Source organism: Phyllostomus discolor, chromosome 12 (genome assembly GCF_004126475.2).
Source record: "Phyllostomus discolor isolate MPI-MPIP mPhyDis1 chromosome 12, mPhyDis1.pri.v3, whole genome shotgun sequence".
Lineage (NCBI taxonomy): Eukaryota > Metazoa > Chordata > Mammalia > Chiroptera > Phyllostomidae > Phyllostomus > Phyllostomus discolor.
The window spans coordinates 16,538,045-16,551,873 of record NC_040914.2 but is presented as its reverse complement, the minus strand read 5'-3'; the positions used below and the strand labels follow the sequence as shown (position 1 = coordinate 16,551,873).

At 61.2% G+C, this 13,829-nt stretch overlaps 1 protein-coding gene across 1 annotated transcript in view; it reads right to left on the bottom strand.

The window, feature by feature from the left end:
• PPP1R37 (protein phosphatase 1 regulatory subunit 37) overlaps positions 1 to 13,829 on the bottom strand; it is a 36,962-nt gene that overhangs the window by 21,808 nt on the left and 1,325 nt on the right. The window lies entirely within an intron of this gene.

Here is a 13,829-nt window from a genome sequence, read left to right as displayed (position 1 = left end):
TCATTGCTCAGCTGCCTTTTCCCTCACCTACGACAGGTAACACCTCGTGCCCTCAGAAGGTCTGTTTGGGAACTAAATGATGTACGTATTCAGTCTTCACCCAACAACACGGACTGGGCAGGCAGTGGAAAACAACTCAGGCCTGGGCAGTAACTGCTAGAAGGCAGAAGTGCACAAATAAAAACACCCAAGTATAAACACTCTTAAAGGAAAAGTGGGCATGCAGTCTGAGACTGGAGGCCATGCTGAGGAAAGACCTGCAGGAGGAAGGAGCACTCAGGCTGAGGCCTGAAAGGTGAGGGAAGAGTCAGACTCTCCTCCCCTCCTGCTGGTGTTCCTCCAGTGCCAGGCGCCAGCTGCGACGCCAGGGCCGTGCCGAACATCCGTCCCAGCTGCTCATGCTGGAGGGCACGGGCCCGAGAGAGTGAGTGGATGTCCACAGGCGGGAGCCGCAGACACGCTGGGAAAACCACCCCCAGGCGGAGAACAGAGGCCTGGCCTGTGGCTGCTGGAGCGGGACCGAGGGATGCAGGGGGCAGCTAAGGAGGAACAGAAGACCACCGTGAGGCCCCAGGCTGCAGGGCCAGGTAACAGGGACCAGGGGGCCACTGGGGTGGGGATGACAACGATAAAAGGGACCCTCACACCTGACGTGCTGAGGACGTGGTGGCCCTGTGGTGGGCAGAGCTGGAGTCTGGCCCCTGGGGCTCAACGGCAGAGTGGCGCCCAGGGGTCTGGACGGAGTCACTCTGGCTTCAGCCGCCTTCTGCAAAGGAGCACAATCTCAGCAAGCAGCTGACCATCACTCAGCCCGGTGCTCGGCAAACAGTGGCTGCAGTTGTGTTTACAGGGGACCCTCCCTGTAACCTGCTGTCACTGTGCTTGGGCCTGGCCCACACACTGCACGGCCACCAGGGCCCGGGCCGATCCCCTCTGAGCAGTGGCCAGCAGGCCAGCACCCCCCCCCCCCACCTCGAGCTCTTGGCTGGGCCAGGCACCCAGCCATAGAGACCTGGGGGGAGAGCAAAGGACAAAGTGATTCTTTTCAAGAGGTATCTTGCCCACCCCCGCCCCTTTCCAGCACAGCAAATGATAAAGGAGGGAAATTATATCTGTACAATGAAAATCCAAGAATCAATGTTTGCAAAGGAGTCTTTACAAAAGGGCCCAAATGAAAATAGGCAAAGGGCACAAAAAAGCAATCATGCGGCGTGTTGGCAATAAACCGGTTCACTGCCGGTCAGGGGAATGCTCACCAACACAGGCCCCGTCTTGGCATCAAGGTACTGAAGCGTGAATACTATTCACTCACTCAGTTACTCACTCATTTATTTGAATCCCTACCCAAGGACACTTTTTCACTGCTTCCAAAGAGAGAGAGAGAGAGAGAGAGAGAGAGAGAGAGAGAGAAACATTGATCAGTTGCCTTCTCGTGCATGCCCCGACCCGGGATCAAACCTGCAACCTGGGCATGTGCCGTGACTGGGAACTGAACCCTCAACCTCTCAGTCTACAGGACGACATTCAAGCCAACTGAGCCATACCAGCCAGGGCTCAGTCATTTCTTTTCAGAAACCAAGAGACACGACCACAACGCAGTCGAACGCAACACAGGGTGAAATTGTCAGAGTGCCTAAGAGAAGAATGCCATGGATAAAAACTCAAATGTCATTTCAAGATAGTTTTCTGGAGTGCTTTTACCTTTTGCATCTGAGAGTCTGGTCAGGATTTGGGGTCTCACCGCTCCCCACCTGTCCTCACATGCTCACTGTTTAACCGGCTGGCTGTGCGCTGTGAACTCTCTCCGGTGACTGCGCTCTGACTCCCCAGTCTCGCCCGGACCCCAGGCACGACCCCAGGGCTACGTGCTGGTCCCTGGACTCCTCATCCGTGACTCTTCGCCCCACTCCAACCCAACACACTCCCTTCTGGTGACTGCCACAACCCACGTCCACTCCTGCTGCCCGTATGTGTGTCCCCTGCAAACGGCCGCTCCAGTCCACGTGGTCGCCCACCCTGGGGGCACGCAGCAGCAGTGCGGTTTTCAGAGCGGCCGGACTCGAGTTTGTGGCGTGCGCTGCAGTCTGAGCCGGGCACAGACAGCACCTGAGGCTTCAGAGGCTCCCTCCTCCCCTCTGGCTGGTAAAGCTGCCTTCCAGGAATTGTTTCAGAGAAAGCTCCGAGTGACGAACATGAAGATTTATGGATCCGGATGCACGTCACCACATCATTCGTGCAGCTGGAAACTGGAAGGGACTGCAACGCTCAGCAAAGCGGAAACGGCAGGAATGCATCATGACGGCCCAGGGACGTACTTCAGTCGTACCGGGTACAGAACCCGAAAATCACGTACAGACACAGGATCCTCAACACAGCACCTGCCGCTTTATTATTCTCTCCCCGAGGCTGCCCGTCACCACGGGAAGGACATGGGGGGAAGTGCTCTGGCACTGAATGCTGAAGCGATCCAGGTGGCGCAAACCATTCCTCCGACAGGAGTCCGCATCCAGAATATACACAGAACTCTCCCGTCTCAACGACAACGAGACAGACCATCCAAGTTTTAAGTGGGCCAAGGGGCTGCACGGACATTTCTCCAGAGATGATGTACGGGTGCCTGGGAAGCCCACGGAAAGATGTTCCCTGCCATCAGCCACTGGGGAATGCAAATCACAGCTACGGTGAGACCGGCTTCACACCCACCTGGGTGCCTGGGGAGGAAGGGCAGAGTGAGCAGGAGGCGGAGGTGGGGCAGGGGCCCAGGACACTGTCCGGCCATTGCTCAAGTGGCTGAACTGTCACTCTGTGGCCCAGCATTCCCACTCCTGGAGAAATGAAAACCCACGTCCTCTAGAAAACCTGGGCATCAGCACCAACAGCACCACCGTCCGTGACCGCCAGGGTGGAAACGACCCGGATGGGCCTCAGGACCCAGACGGGCACCAGCGGGTGCAGAGGTAAAGACAATGTGGGGGGCGCCTGCACAATGGGACACGTGCTCAGCAGTAACAGGGAACGGCGGGCAGATTTCGGGTTGAACTCAGAGAGCACCCGAGTGACACGATGACATGAGAGAAGCCAGACGAGAAAGGCCACATGTTACAGGACCCCAGTGACACGGATGTCCAGAAGCTACAGAGACGGACAGCAGCCTGGTGGCGGCGGAGGTCGGAGGTGGAGGGGCAGGGCTTGGGGGTCACGGCTAAGGCGAACCCGGTGACCTTCGGGGGTGACGAGCACATTCTGCAGTTGTGATGACAGACGCACATGCTGTGCAAGACCTAAACCCACCAACCGCGCACTTTGAGAGAGTGACGTGCACGTGAACTGCATCTCAATAGACCTGTTTTTTAAAAAAATTCCAGATGGTGAGATTAACAAGCAATTTTTATTTTCTTCTTTCCTTTGAAGAAAATAAACAGAACAGACCTTACATTTAAAGATAAGGAGGAAGAACCAGACAATGACCCTTTCCTCAGTCATGCCCAGCGGGGGCTCCTGGGGCCACTGCGTCCCCTCCAGCCCCTGGCCACCCGCACCCACACCGGCCCCACCAGGGGGTGAGGAGACAGATTCTCACAGTGCACGCCCCCTCAGAGGAGCGGTGGGCTGGGAGTGGAGCTCCATCTCCCCAGGGCGCAGGCCCTCAGAGCTACCAGGGGGCTCAGGTGGCAGGAGCCCTGGTCTGACAGGCAGGCCAGTCCTCCCCGGCCTCATTTGTAAAACAAAGAGGTGTTCTCCACATCCCACCCCTGCCATTCTGGGCTCCAGAGCTGGGATCTCTTGGCTGTGGGGTCAGGGAGCACGACATTTGGACCCCGTGGCTGACTCGGTAAGTCAGACCAGGCCCTTCCGATGCCTGCTCCACCCACGGGGACAACTGGTATAGGAGGTCTCCCCCAGGACCAGGGAGAGTCGGGTGCTGTCAGGCTTGGGGAGCTCAGTGCAGAGTTCCATGGAGGGCATGACCTCTGGCCTCTGCCCCCCCCACCACCCCATTCTAATGAATAGCACTCACAGAGCACCTGCCCTGTGCCTGAAGCTGAGCTGGGGATACAGCAGTGACCAAGCCAGCCCCTGCGCTGTCCTCCCAGAGCTCAGTCCCCACACAGGGATGACCTGGAGTGGGCAGGGCTGGGACGGGGAGCCCAGAAAAGCTCAGCACTGCAGATCCTGAGGGCTGGGCCCAGGCCTGGCGTGGAAGAAGGCTCCCCAAGGGAACACACAGTGCGGAGAGACAGGGTAAGAAGCAAGGCTCCCAAGCCCGGGAAAGACAGGAGTTACAGGCCAAGGAGTGAGGAGGGGGAAGAGGAGAGAGGATGGAGGCCTGAGCTGGCTGGCTGCACACCACTGACGTCCTCCACCCCTTCCTGAGACACTCCTTGTGGCTGCGGGGACAGGGAATCAGGCCACCTGTCACAAAGGTGGAAAGGTAGATCAGTGACCAGAACCTGGGCCCTCTCAGCCCCACCCCACAATGGAGAGGAGGGGCTGTGCCCATCTGGTTCCCTGGACTGTGGGTGCGAGCCCTGAGGAGACAGGAACCACATGCGGTGGGAGAGGACCCCAGACACCGTGCTGCCACAGAGAGGGCCGTGCCTCGGCTGTGACCCACAGCAAGCCGGCAGCGAAGACAGTTCTGCGTCCCGTCCTGCACCCCTGCGGTCCACCAGGCTGGTCCCCTCAGGGTCCGCCAGACCTGGGAGGGCAACAGCAGAGGCAGACTTGGGGCCCCTCTCCCTTCACAGGCCTTTTCTGGGCCCAGGCTGCACGAGGGCAGGACCTGCCTAGGGCCTGAAGCCCAGCATCTCACAGGGACGCGTGCTGGCCTGCCGTGATCCCGGACGTGGTCAGCAAGAGCAGTGGGGAGCGGGTCACAGAGCACGACGGGAAGCAGGGAAGGAGGCCTGCTTCTCGGGAGTGCAGAGGCAGCATCAGAGTGCAGGGAGAGCCGCCGGAGTGGGACTCGGCCGAGGGGAGCAGAGGCACAGAGGTGCATGTTGGTGGGGAACGAGGAACGACTGGAGAAGTGGACGTGGGAACAGATAACCCGGAGCACGACTTCCTCCAGCTCTCGCCACGGCCCCACCCCTCCCAAGTACCCAGCCTGGGTGCTAGATAGCAGACCCACTGTGCCAGGAGTCACGAGGGTGCCTGGGTGTGCTCAGCGATGTGCCTCCTCCCAGGAGACAAAGTGCAGCCCCCAGGAGCACCCTGGGCCAGGGGGGAGACGGACTGAGTAAGTGACGACAGCACGAGCGGTGCCATGGGAGGCTGGGGGAGCGCAGTGGCACTCTGGGACGAGGGGGCCCCCGAGGAGGAGGTGACATGTGGGCCAGTGTGGCGGGGTGAGCAGGAGACGGTCAGGTGAGGCTGGGGACTGGCGAAGGGCTCACTGAGCAGAGGGGCCCCTGCGGGGCGGGTGGGGAGGGCAGGACAGCTGCGAGGGAGGGCCTCACTGCAAGGGGTGTGGGCTCTCTCCTGGGGTCACGCAGGAGCAGAGCAGAGGATGGAGACCATTCCCTCTGGTTCGACCACGCTGCCTCCCCTCACCATTGGTGTGGTCTCAGCACCCCCGAACCTCAGCCCATCCCCCCGGCTGCTGTGCAGATGAAACAAGTACAGGCAGCGAGAGGCTCGGGCCTGGTAGGAGCCCCCTTCCAGTGGCTGCGAGGGCCCCACACCACCAGCAGCATCGCCGTCACGGACGGGAAGCAGGACCCCACCTTGGGGTCACTGCCCTGCTGTCTGCGTGCACCTTCCCGCAGCCCCTCGCACTGCTGCTCCGAGGGGCCCAGAGGCTTGGGCTGTGAGGGCTCTGCTTTGCACAAAGGGGAGGGCCGCCCACACCTCGAGCGGCTCTCCCACTGCGTGGTGACAGCAGCTGGCAAAACAGGGAGACGGGGGATATGGAAGGGTGGGTGTGAGGTGGCACCCGGGTCCGATCCCAGTGGGTTCCAGCTGGATCCCAACAAGGCCTCCAGGGCCTCAGACCCCAGGGACTGTCAGCAGACACTTCCAAACTAATGCCCCCACCCTGAGGCACCGGCTGCGCACCAGCTGCAGAGAGTGAAGGAAGGGGGTGAGGCTACCTTCGAAGTGCCCACTCTGTGCCTCCGCCCACCACCAACCCACCCAGAGCGAGGGCCTGTGGGGTGCTGGGCACTGCCCAGGGTTCCGGGGACACTGGGAAGGGCCGAACCGCGGTGGCCCCACCTTCACGGGACTGCCTCCCGAGTTCGGGACACACAACTGAAGCATGAGGGATGCCCACCATCCCTGAGGGCGCCTGGCCTCGGAACCCCCTTTCCGGACCTGGGAGTAGGGTCGTGCAGGACTGGGCGTCTCACCAGACCCGCTCGACGCTGCAGCCTGGGTGTGCTCCCAGGGAGCCGCCCAGCTCTGAACCAGACTCCCCGTCTGTCCCCACGGCCTCACACACAGGACCGTGTGGCACAGGCAGGCTTCGGGACACGCCCGCGTTAACGCGGATGAACTCACATCTGGGCAGCGGGCTTGCCAGTCCCATCCGCCCGGGGAGGGGAGGCCGTCATGCTTTCAGAGGCAGGAGCCAGGGCCACATCCTCATTCACCTTCCCAGGTCCCTCCTGAGTGCCCGCTGGAGCCAGCGCCTGTCCCCGCTGCCTTCCACGTGGGGGGCAACCCCACCCCCACACGAACGAGGACCGCAGGGCTGTGAGGCTGAGTGAATGGCGCCGGGAGGGGCCGAGCAGGAGCCCCAAGCTGCCGTTCATGTTACTGCTGTTTCACAGAAGGAGGCCCCTGCTGGAAACCCCTGGGCCGGGTATGTTCTGAAATTCAGATTCCCCGGGTTTTATAAGAGTGACAGGACACCTATGTGAGGCTGAGACCCCAGCAGGGTCTGCTTCCCATGGCTTTCTGTATCCGGGAAGCGTGGGATGTCGAGGGACCACACAGGTGCAGCTGAGGTCACATGGCAGGAGGTGGCGTGTCACACGCTACCCACCACCCCACAAGGGGGGGGCGGGACGACTGAGGGGAGGGGGAGTGAGGAGAGGACGAACGGAGGGGGGTGCAGAGTGCCACCTCAGAAGCACTGCAGACAGCACTGGTGCTGGCAAACCTTCTGGGGGAGGGGCGGGGAGGGGAGGGTCAGCTAAACCCGCTGAATAAATCCACGGGTCAAACGTCAGCTATTAGCCAACGCAGGGCCACACAGCCTGGAGCGCATGGGCTCCCGGCCACCTGCCTGGTCGCCCAGCCTTGGTCTCACCGCCTGCATGCTGTCCCCCAAACGCCAGGCACACCCCTTCTTAAAACCCTCTGCTGGCTCCCCACTGCCCGCAGGCTACCCTGGCCCACAAGGCCCAGGTGATCCCACCAGGCAGGTGGTCTCCCCACCTCCCCTAGCCTCACCTCTGTCCCTCCTGCCTCCACCCCCACACTCCCCATTCCAGTAGGACTGGCTTTTTTCTGTTCCTCGGAAGCACCTCGCCGGCTCTCTCTGCCTCCAACGCCTTCCACCTCCTCCCAGCTGCTCCTCGCCTGGCCGACTCCTGAGACATCTTTAGAGCAGCAGTCCTCGACCTTCTTGACACCAGGGGCTGGTTTCACGAAGGACAGTCTTTCCGTGGATGGAGGTTGGGGGCGGGCGGGGGGGGGGGCAGGAGACAGAGCTCAGATGGTCCACGGAAGGGGAGGAGGGAGCCCCTGGCTTCAGACCCCAATGGCCCTTCTCCCAGGAAGCCATCTCTGCCCTGCCCGCCCGCATCTGTGCTGTAAGCTCTTCCTCACCAGAGTCCTGGGCATCAAGACTTATTAAACTGGTGACTGACTGTGTGTCTCCCTCACCCAATCGTGACTTCCACAGAGGTGGGGACTGGGCCTGTCTTCGTCCCCCAACCCCAGGCCTGGCATGGCCTCGCCTTGCTGAATGGGTGGCTGGTCACAGGATCGGAGCCGCACACTCGGCCAGGAGGCGCTGAGCACCTGCCGTGTACCACACACCCTGCAGCTCAGTACAAGCTCCGACCGAGGGTGAAATCAGGAAGCCCATGCCGAGGACCGAGGACCCCCTGGGCTCCCAGAACCACAGTGAATGCCCCCCCCACAAGTGCCCACTGGGCTGGGCCCTTGTCTCGGCCTGCTTCTCAGCCCTGCTACAGCCCTGCAGGGCCGGACCTGTCGGCTCCGCTTTACAGAGGGGCATAGGTCATGGGCAAAGAAAGCCCACCACACTCGGACCAGGTGCAGCAGCCTGTCCAAGCGCGTGAGGCCGAGAGTGCAGGCTCCAGAGCCACGTGACCTGGGTTCGAATCCCAGCCCAACCAGGTGCTGGCTCTGTGGCCTCAGGTAGGTCACTTCACCTCTCTGCATCTCCACTTCCTCATCTACAGACGGGAAAAAACTATGCTTAGTCTGGTGGCAGGAACAGGGAAGGCAAGGAGTGGTGACCAGTGAGGCCACGCAGAGAGCAGGGGCTTGAGCCCAGGCCCCTCTCCGCTCACCGCAGCAGGCCGCCTCCCCAACTCCAAAGTCTGCAGTTAGCTCAGCTCAGACCTTTCTATTTGCTCCAAAACCAAGCCTGTGAGGTCAGCCCCAGCCACCTAAGCTGAGGTCTGCAAGGCAGACTCGGGACTGGCTGAGCTGTGTTGGGGGCCCGAGCATGAGGCTTCTCTGGAAGAGACAGGTTCCTGGCCCCCAATCCCAGAGGCTGCCTCTCCCTGGGGCAGCCCAGGACCCCTGGCTCCACGCACTTAACTCTTTTGGGGCTGAAAGCTTGTTTCCGACTAACGGCGGCCACGCTGCCTCGCCCCTGAGGCACGCACACGCACGCACTTCCCCAGCCTCACTCCGTGGCACTCTGCTGAGCACCCACTGGGTGCCAGCTGTGGGAGCTCTTTCTGACTCGGGTGGTGCCAGAGCCGGCCTACAGACCCCTGAGGAAGGGCCCCGGCCCAGCACAGACTGGACCCACTACACTGAAGAGCTTTCTCCCCAGCACCACCACGGGAATGAGGAAAAACCTCATTCCTCTGCTGCTCGCCCAGTGCCTGGGCTCTCCTGGGTGCCAGACTGAGGTCACAGAGGTGACTCGCACACAGCCCGTGTCCTTGAAGAGGGAAACACGATGCGAACACAAATACAGGGCTGAGGCAGAAAGAAGGAGGGCAGCCCGCCTGAGCATGCAAGGGGCCCGGCCTGTGCAGCAGCCCCTCACCCCGCGGCACGTCACTCAGGCAGGGTCCTGTTCGCAGGGCCACATGCTGGGGTGGGGGTGGCAGGTGGGGGCACTCCACAGAGGGGACTGAGCTCAGGGAGGACGGAAACTTTTCCAAAGTCATCCGCTGGCATTGGGACAGGCTGGGGTGAACAGTTTCAGTTTACATTACTTTCTTTTATTGTAGTTTTTCCATTACCGTCTGTTCCCCCGAACCCTCTCCCAGCGCCACCCCCGCCCTCCCCTACTGTCGGTGTCCGTGAGTCTTTTCTCTTTTTCCCTTTTTTGCTCGATGCCTCCACCCTCCCAACCCCTGTCACGCCTTCGGTTTAGAACCTCGGTGCCCCCCGAGGCCTCTCAGGCTGGGGGGCTCAGACACGCTTGCTGATTCAGTTTCAGCCCAGAGAGGCTGGGCCACGTGCCCAGTGACCAGCCTACTGCAGACAGGATTGGGCCTGGGTGACTTCCCGACGCCCGGGCAGGGACTTGTCTCAAAGGAGCAGGCCTGAGGGACGGCGGGGTTCTGGCTCGGAGGGCACTGGGGGATAGGGGGGGGACACAGACGGATGCAAAGGCACAGCAGAAGCAGGAGGCACACTGAGGGTTGGGGACCGCAGGAGGCAGAGGACCGGCGATGACAGGAGAAGCAAAGGGGACATCTGAGCACTCACTGAGGACTGTTTTTTTTAATTGAATTTATTGGGGTGACATTAGTTAATAAAATTATACGGGTCCCAGGCACACAACTCTATGTATAACGCACCACCGGTATGCCACGCTGTGCAGTCCCCACTCCGAGCCTGGTCTCCTTCCACCACAACTCGTCCCCCCTCCCCTCCCTCTGCGAAACACTGTACTGCTGTCTGTGTCTGTTTTTTTTCCCTTAATCCTGTCACCTCCCCCTGCTGTGGACTGTTATGTTACTTCCTCTTCACCATCGCCCTGCATTATTTCACAGACAGAAAAATCATGCCCAAAGTCACACGGCGGAGTCCCACGCCAGCCACAGGTGAGGCCCAGGTGAGGCCTGGGGGAAAGCGTCACAGGTGCCCCCCCAGCCCCGTCCACTGCTCCCGGCACCACCACTCGAGTTCGAGGGAGTAGAGGGTTAACCGGGGCCCTCTCTCTAAGGCAGACAGGCATGTCCCTACCTGTCCGACCAGTTCCAAGGGCCACATCTGCAGCCCAGGGTTTAAAGAGAACAAGCAGTGAGGTGCTCCCACCCTCTATGATCCTCCCACCCTCTATGATCCCGTCGGAGAACAGTGTGGCGCTGCCTCCACTCCCACCCCCGTCCCTGCCCGCTCAGGTGGGCGCACATCTGGGCCCCTTCATTTGCAGACACCTGCGCTCTAAGCAGGCATTTCCTGCTAGGCACCCCTCCCCCACGCCAGGCCTGGCTGTCCAGTCCGTGGTCAGGGAGTGGGGAATGAATGAGTCATTGGCAGGGCTAGAGGGAAGGGAAGCGGAGCCCGAGGACGGTGGCCCGGGTCATGTGCTCTCCAACACCTGCCTCACAAGCCCTGAGTCTCCCCACAAGGCCTGCAGCTGGGACTGGGAGGGAGCTGAGCCCTGGGTCTTTCTTGCAGTTTGGTCTGGAAGGGTTCCTGGCGGAAGCCTGGCCCTGGCGCTCAGGAGAGCTGGAGGCACAGGCCCGCCGCCACAGGGTGGGGTAGGGTGCAGCCAGCTGGCCCCTCCTCCTGGGGGCCCACCCCCACAGCAAAGTGTATGCACGCCCAGCCTGGCGGTGGACGCAGCCTCTGCCACTCACAGTGCCCCCCTCCTGTCCCAGCTTCGTATCCCATCCACACGCAACTGCCACTGCCACTGCCACTGCCACCTCAGGGTTTATCTCATCCGCCCAGATGCCCCAGGGGGCCGGCGGGGCAGGGGTCACTATTTCGAGGATTAGGAGAGGAGCTTAGGAGGCCCTGGTTCTTGCTGGCAGCCGGGCACACTCTGACTAGATGGCCCTCCCCCTCCAGACTGGCCACACGCCTGCCCACAGAGCTCATCCACCCACTACCACAGCATGTTCTTCAATCGGCCGAGGGCGGGCAATGTCTGCTCGCCCGTCCATCCTGGCGGGGGAGAGAGCACCGATGCAAGAACAAGCCCGGCACTGAGCATCAGACGGCCACTCCTACTGTGGGGGAGTCAGCAGGCCCCCACAGTGGGGTGGGTGGGGACACAGCGCTCTGGGCCCCTCCCCCACCCCCAGGAAGCCCCCAATGCTGGTAGGGCCTGATGGGGCTCTTCCCCTCAGGCTGGCACCCCAAGTGCTCCCACCCAGCCGGGCCCCCACTCTATCCCAGTCCCAGCCCTCCTTCACCCCAGCCAGAGGCTCTGTGAGCGCCTGGGAGCTCTCCTGCCCAGCACCCTGTGCTGGGGCACCGCTTCCTCCAGGGCTGCCTTCTCCCAGCCCAGGGATGCTCCTGCACCCGGGGCCCAGGCCACTTCTCCATCCCCATGACGGGAGAACAGCTTCTGGGTGACCTCTCACTGCAGACCCACCAACTCCTTCCTCGGCCTGGGCCTGGGCCCTGTGTCACACCGGCAGGCCCCACACCCTGCGGAACGGCCCTTCCCGCTGGGTCCACCGCTCACACGATGCCCCCGTGCTCCCCACGGCTCACAGACTGACTCCAAGAAACCTCCCACCCCTGCCTCCAAGACCAGCCAACTCTTCCCACCAGCAGTCCCCAGCCAAGACCTCTGGCCTACCGACTAGGTGGCCCTTGGCCCAACTTTCCTCCCCTGTATCCTGGCACGCCCCCCCACCCCACCAGGCCAGCGCACATGCCACTGTCCTCCCTAGGCACTGAAGCTGGCGCCCTGCTCCTTAGCTCTGACAGGCCCTCCAACTTCCTGTCCCGCAAACCCAACTGGCCAAACTCACCCACTTCATCAATGACCCTGCCCCTGCCAGGGCCCCGGATCACCCAACTCCTTCGCTGCCAGGCCGACCCCTCAACCGCACTCCCCAGCTGAGGGGGCCCAACTCCTCAGCCCACAAGCTGCCTCATCTCTCCATGTCCTCACCTCCCCACCTGAGACCCCCGAGTGTCCAGAGTGCGAGTCCTGCCCAGGCCCCACAGGCCCTCTCCAAGCTCCAGAGAATGAGACTCCCCTAGGCTAGATCATCACCTCCACCCCTTACCCAGCATGGACCAATCAGCAACCATCCTCCAAATCCTCCCAACTGGACACCCACTGACCCTCTCCCCTCCCCTCAAACTCCTCTGCTCCTCTAAGACTGCCCACAAAAAACAAACAAAAAACACAAACACTCACACAGAAAGGGCTCTGCCCGGACAACAGCAGCTGCTGTTTTGTGCAGCAGGAATTTGCAAGCCCTATCCTATTTCATCCTCACAACTACTTCACAGCAGAGACTAGCACCATTTGCAGAGAGAGAGGACAGACAGACAGACAGACAGACAGGCAGGAGGCTTGGAGAGGAAAAACGGCTCACCCAAAGCCAGACAGCTGGGCACATGCAGCCGCCCCTGTGCTGAGAACCCGCAGACTGGAAACTTTACCCCACCCCACGCCAAACTCTCCAGCCACCCCCTGGGACCCTCCGGCCCACAAACTGACCACCCCCCCTTCCCCTGCCCCAGGCCTCTGATGGACTCCCATCTCCGCTCCCCTCCTGGAGGCTTGTGAAGCAGACACATCCAGGGCCCAACCCCGTGAACCAACTCCTCTGGAGTGGCCCCTACAATGACCAACATTGCCTACCATCACCCCAGAAATGACCAACAATAACTGCAACTTCAAGAAGGCTCACCCTGGCCAATCACTTTTCACACACATTCTCATTCCTCTCTTAATCCCCCTGGCATGGGTATTATCAATCACCCCCTCTACAGATAGGGAAACAGGCTCAGAGGAGTCCGTTTCCCAGCCCAAGGTTATGAAGTGGGTGCACAGAAGGCAGGATTTGAACCGGAGCCTCTGCTCTTCCCCATCCTGCTCACCGGTCAAGCCTTTCCCCCTTCTTGCCCTGAACTCCAGGGACTGGATTCCATTCGACAGCCCCGGCCCATTCTGCCTCCTCCCTGCCTCAGCCCCCCAAGCCCTCCCACCAAAAGTGACCACCTGTCCGTGGGGCCTGGAGCCCAAGAACTTGGCCGGCTCCCAATGCCAAAGGTCTTAAATTACCCCGTCTCTTTAGCAGTACCGAGCCAAATTGGCACTTACAGCGGGCTCCCTGTGTGTTCAGCTTCCAGTTACCATTTTCCTCACTCTCACGTCACAGCCACCAACTCCTCCACAGCGGCGCACAGACAAGCAACAGCTCCTCCTCTCCCCACAGGGCCACCAGACCAACTTCTGTAGAGCCAGGGCCACCCTGCAAATCCTCTCCACCCCAGCATGACTGACAGACTTCTCCAGCACAGAAATGGACTCAACGCTGCCATGCAGTGCGGGAGCGACATTCCGCCTTCCCAGCCCCGTGGGTAACACGCTCCTCCAGACGCTGCTCTTTCGGTTCCAACACTGACCTGACCTTCTTCCTCCTCCTCCAGTAATCCACAGATTCGCTTCCTTTCCCAACACCTCAAGCCACCACATTTCTGAATGTTCTCACCTTCTACTGGGCCTGCAACTCCAATTCCCC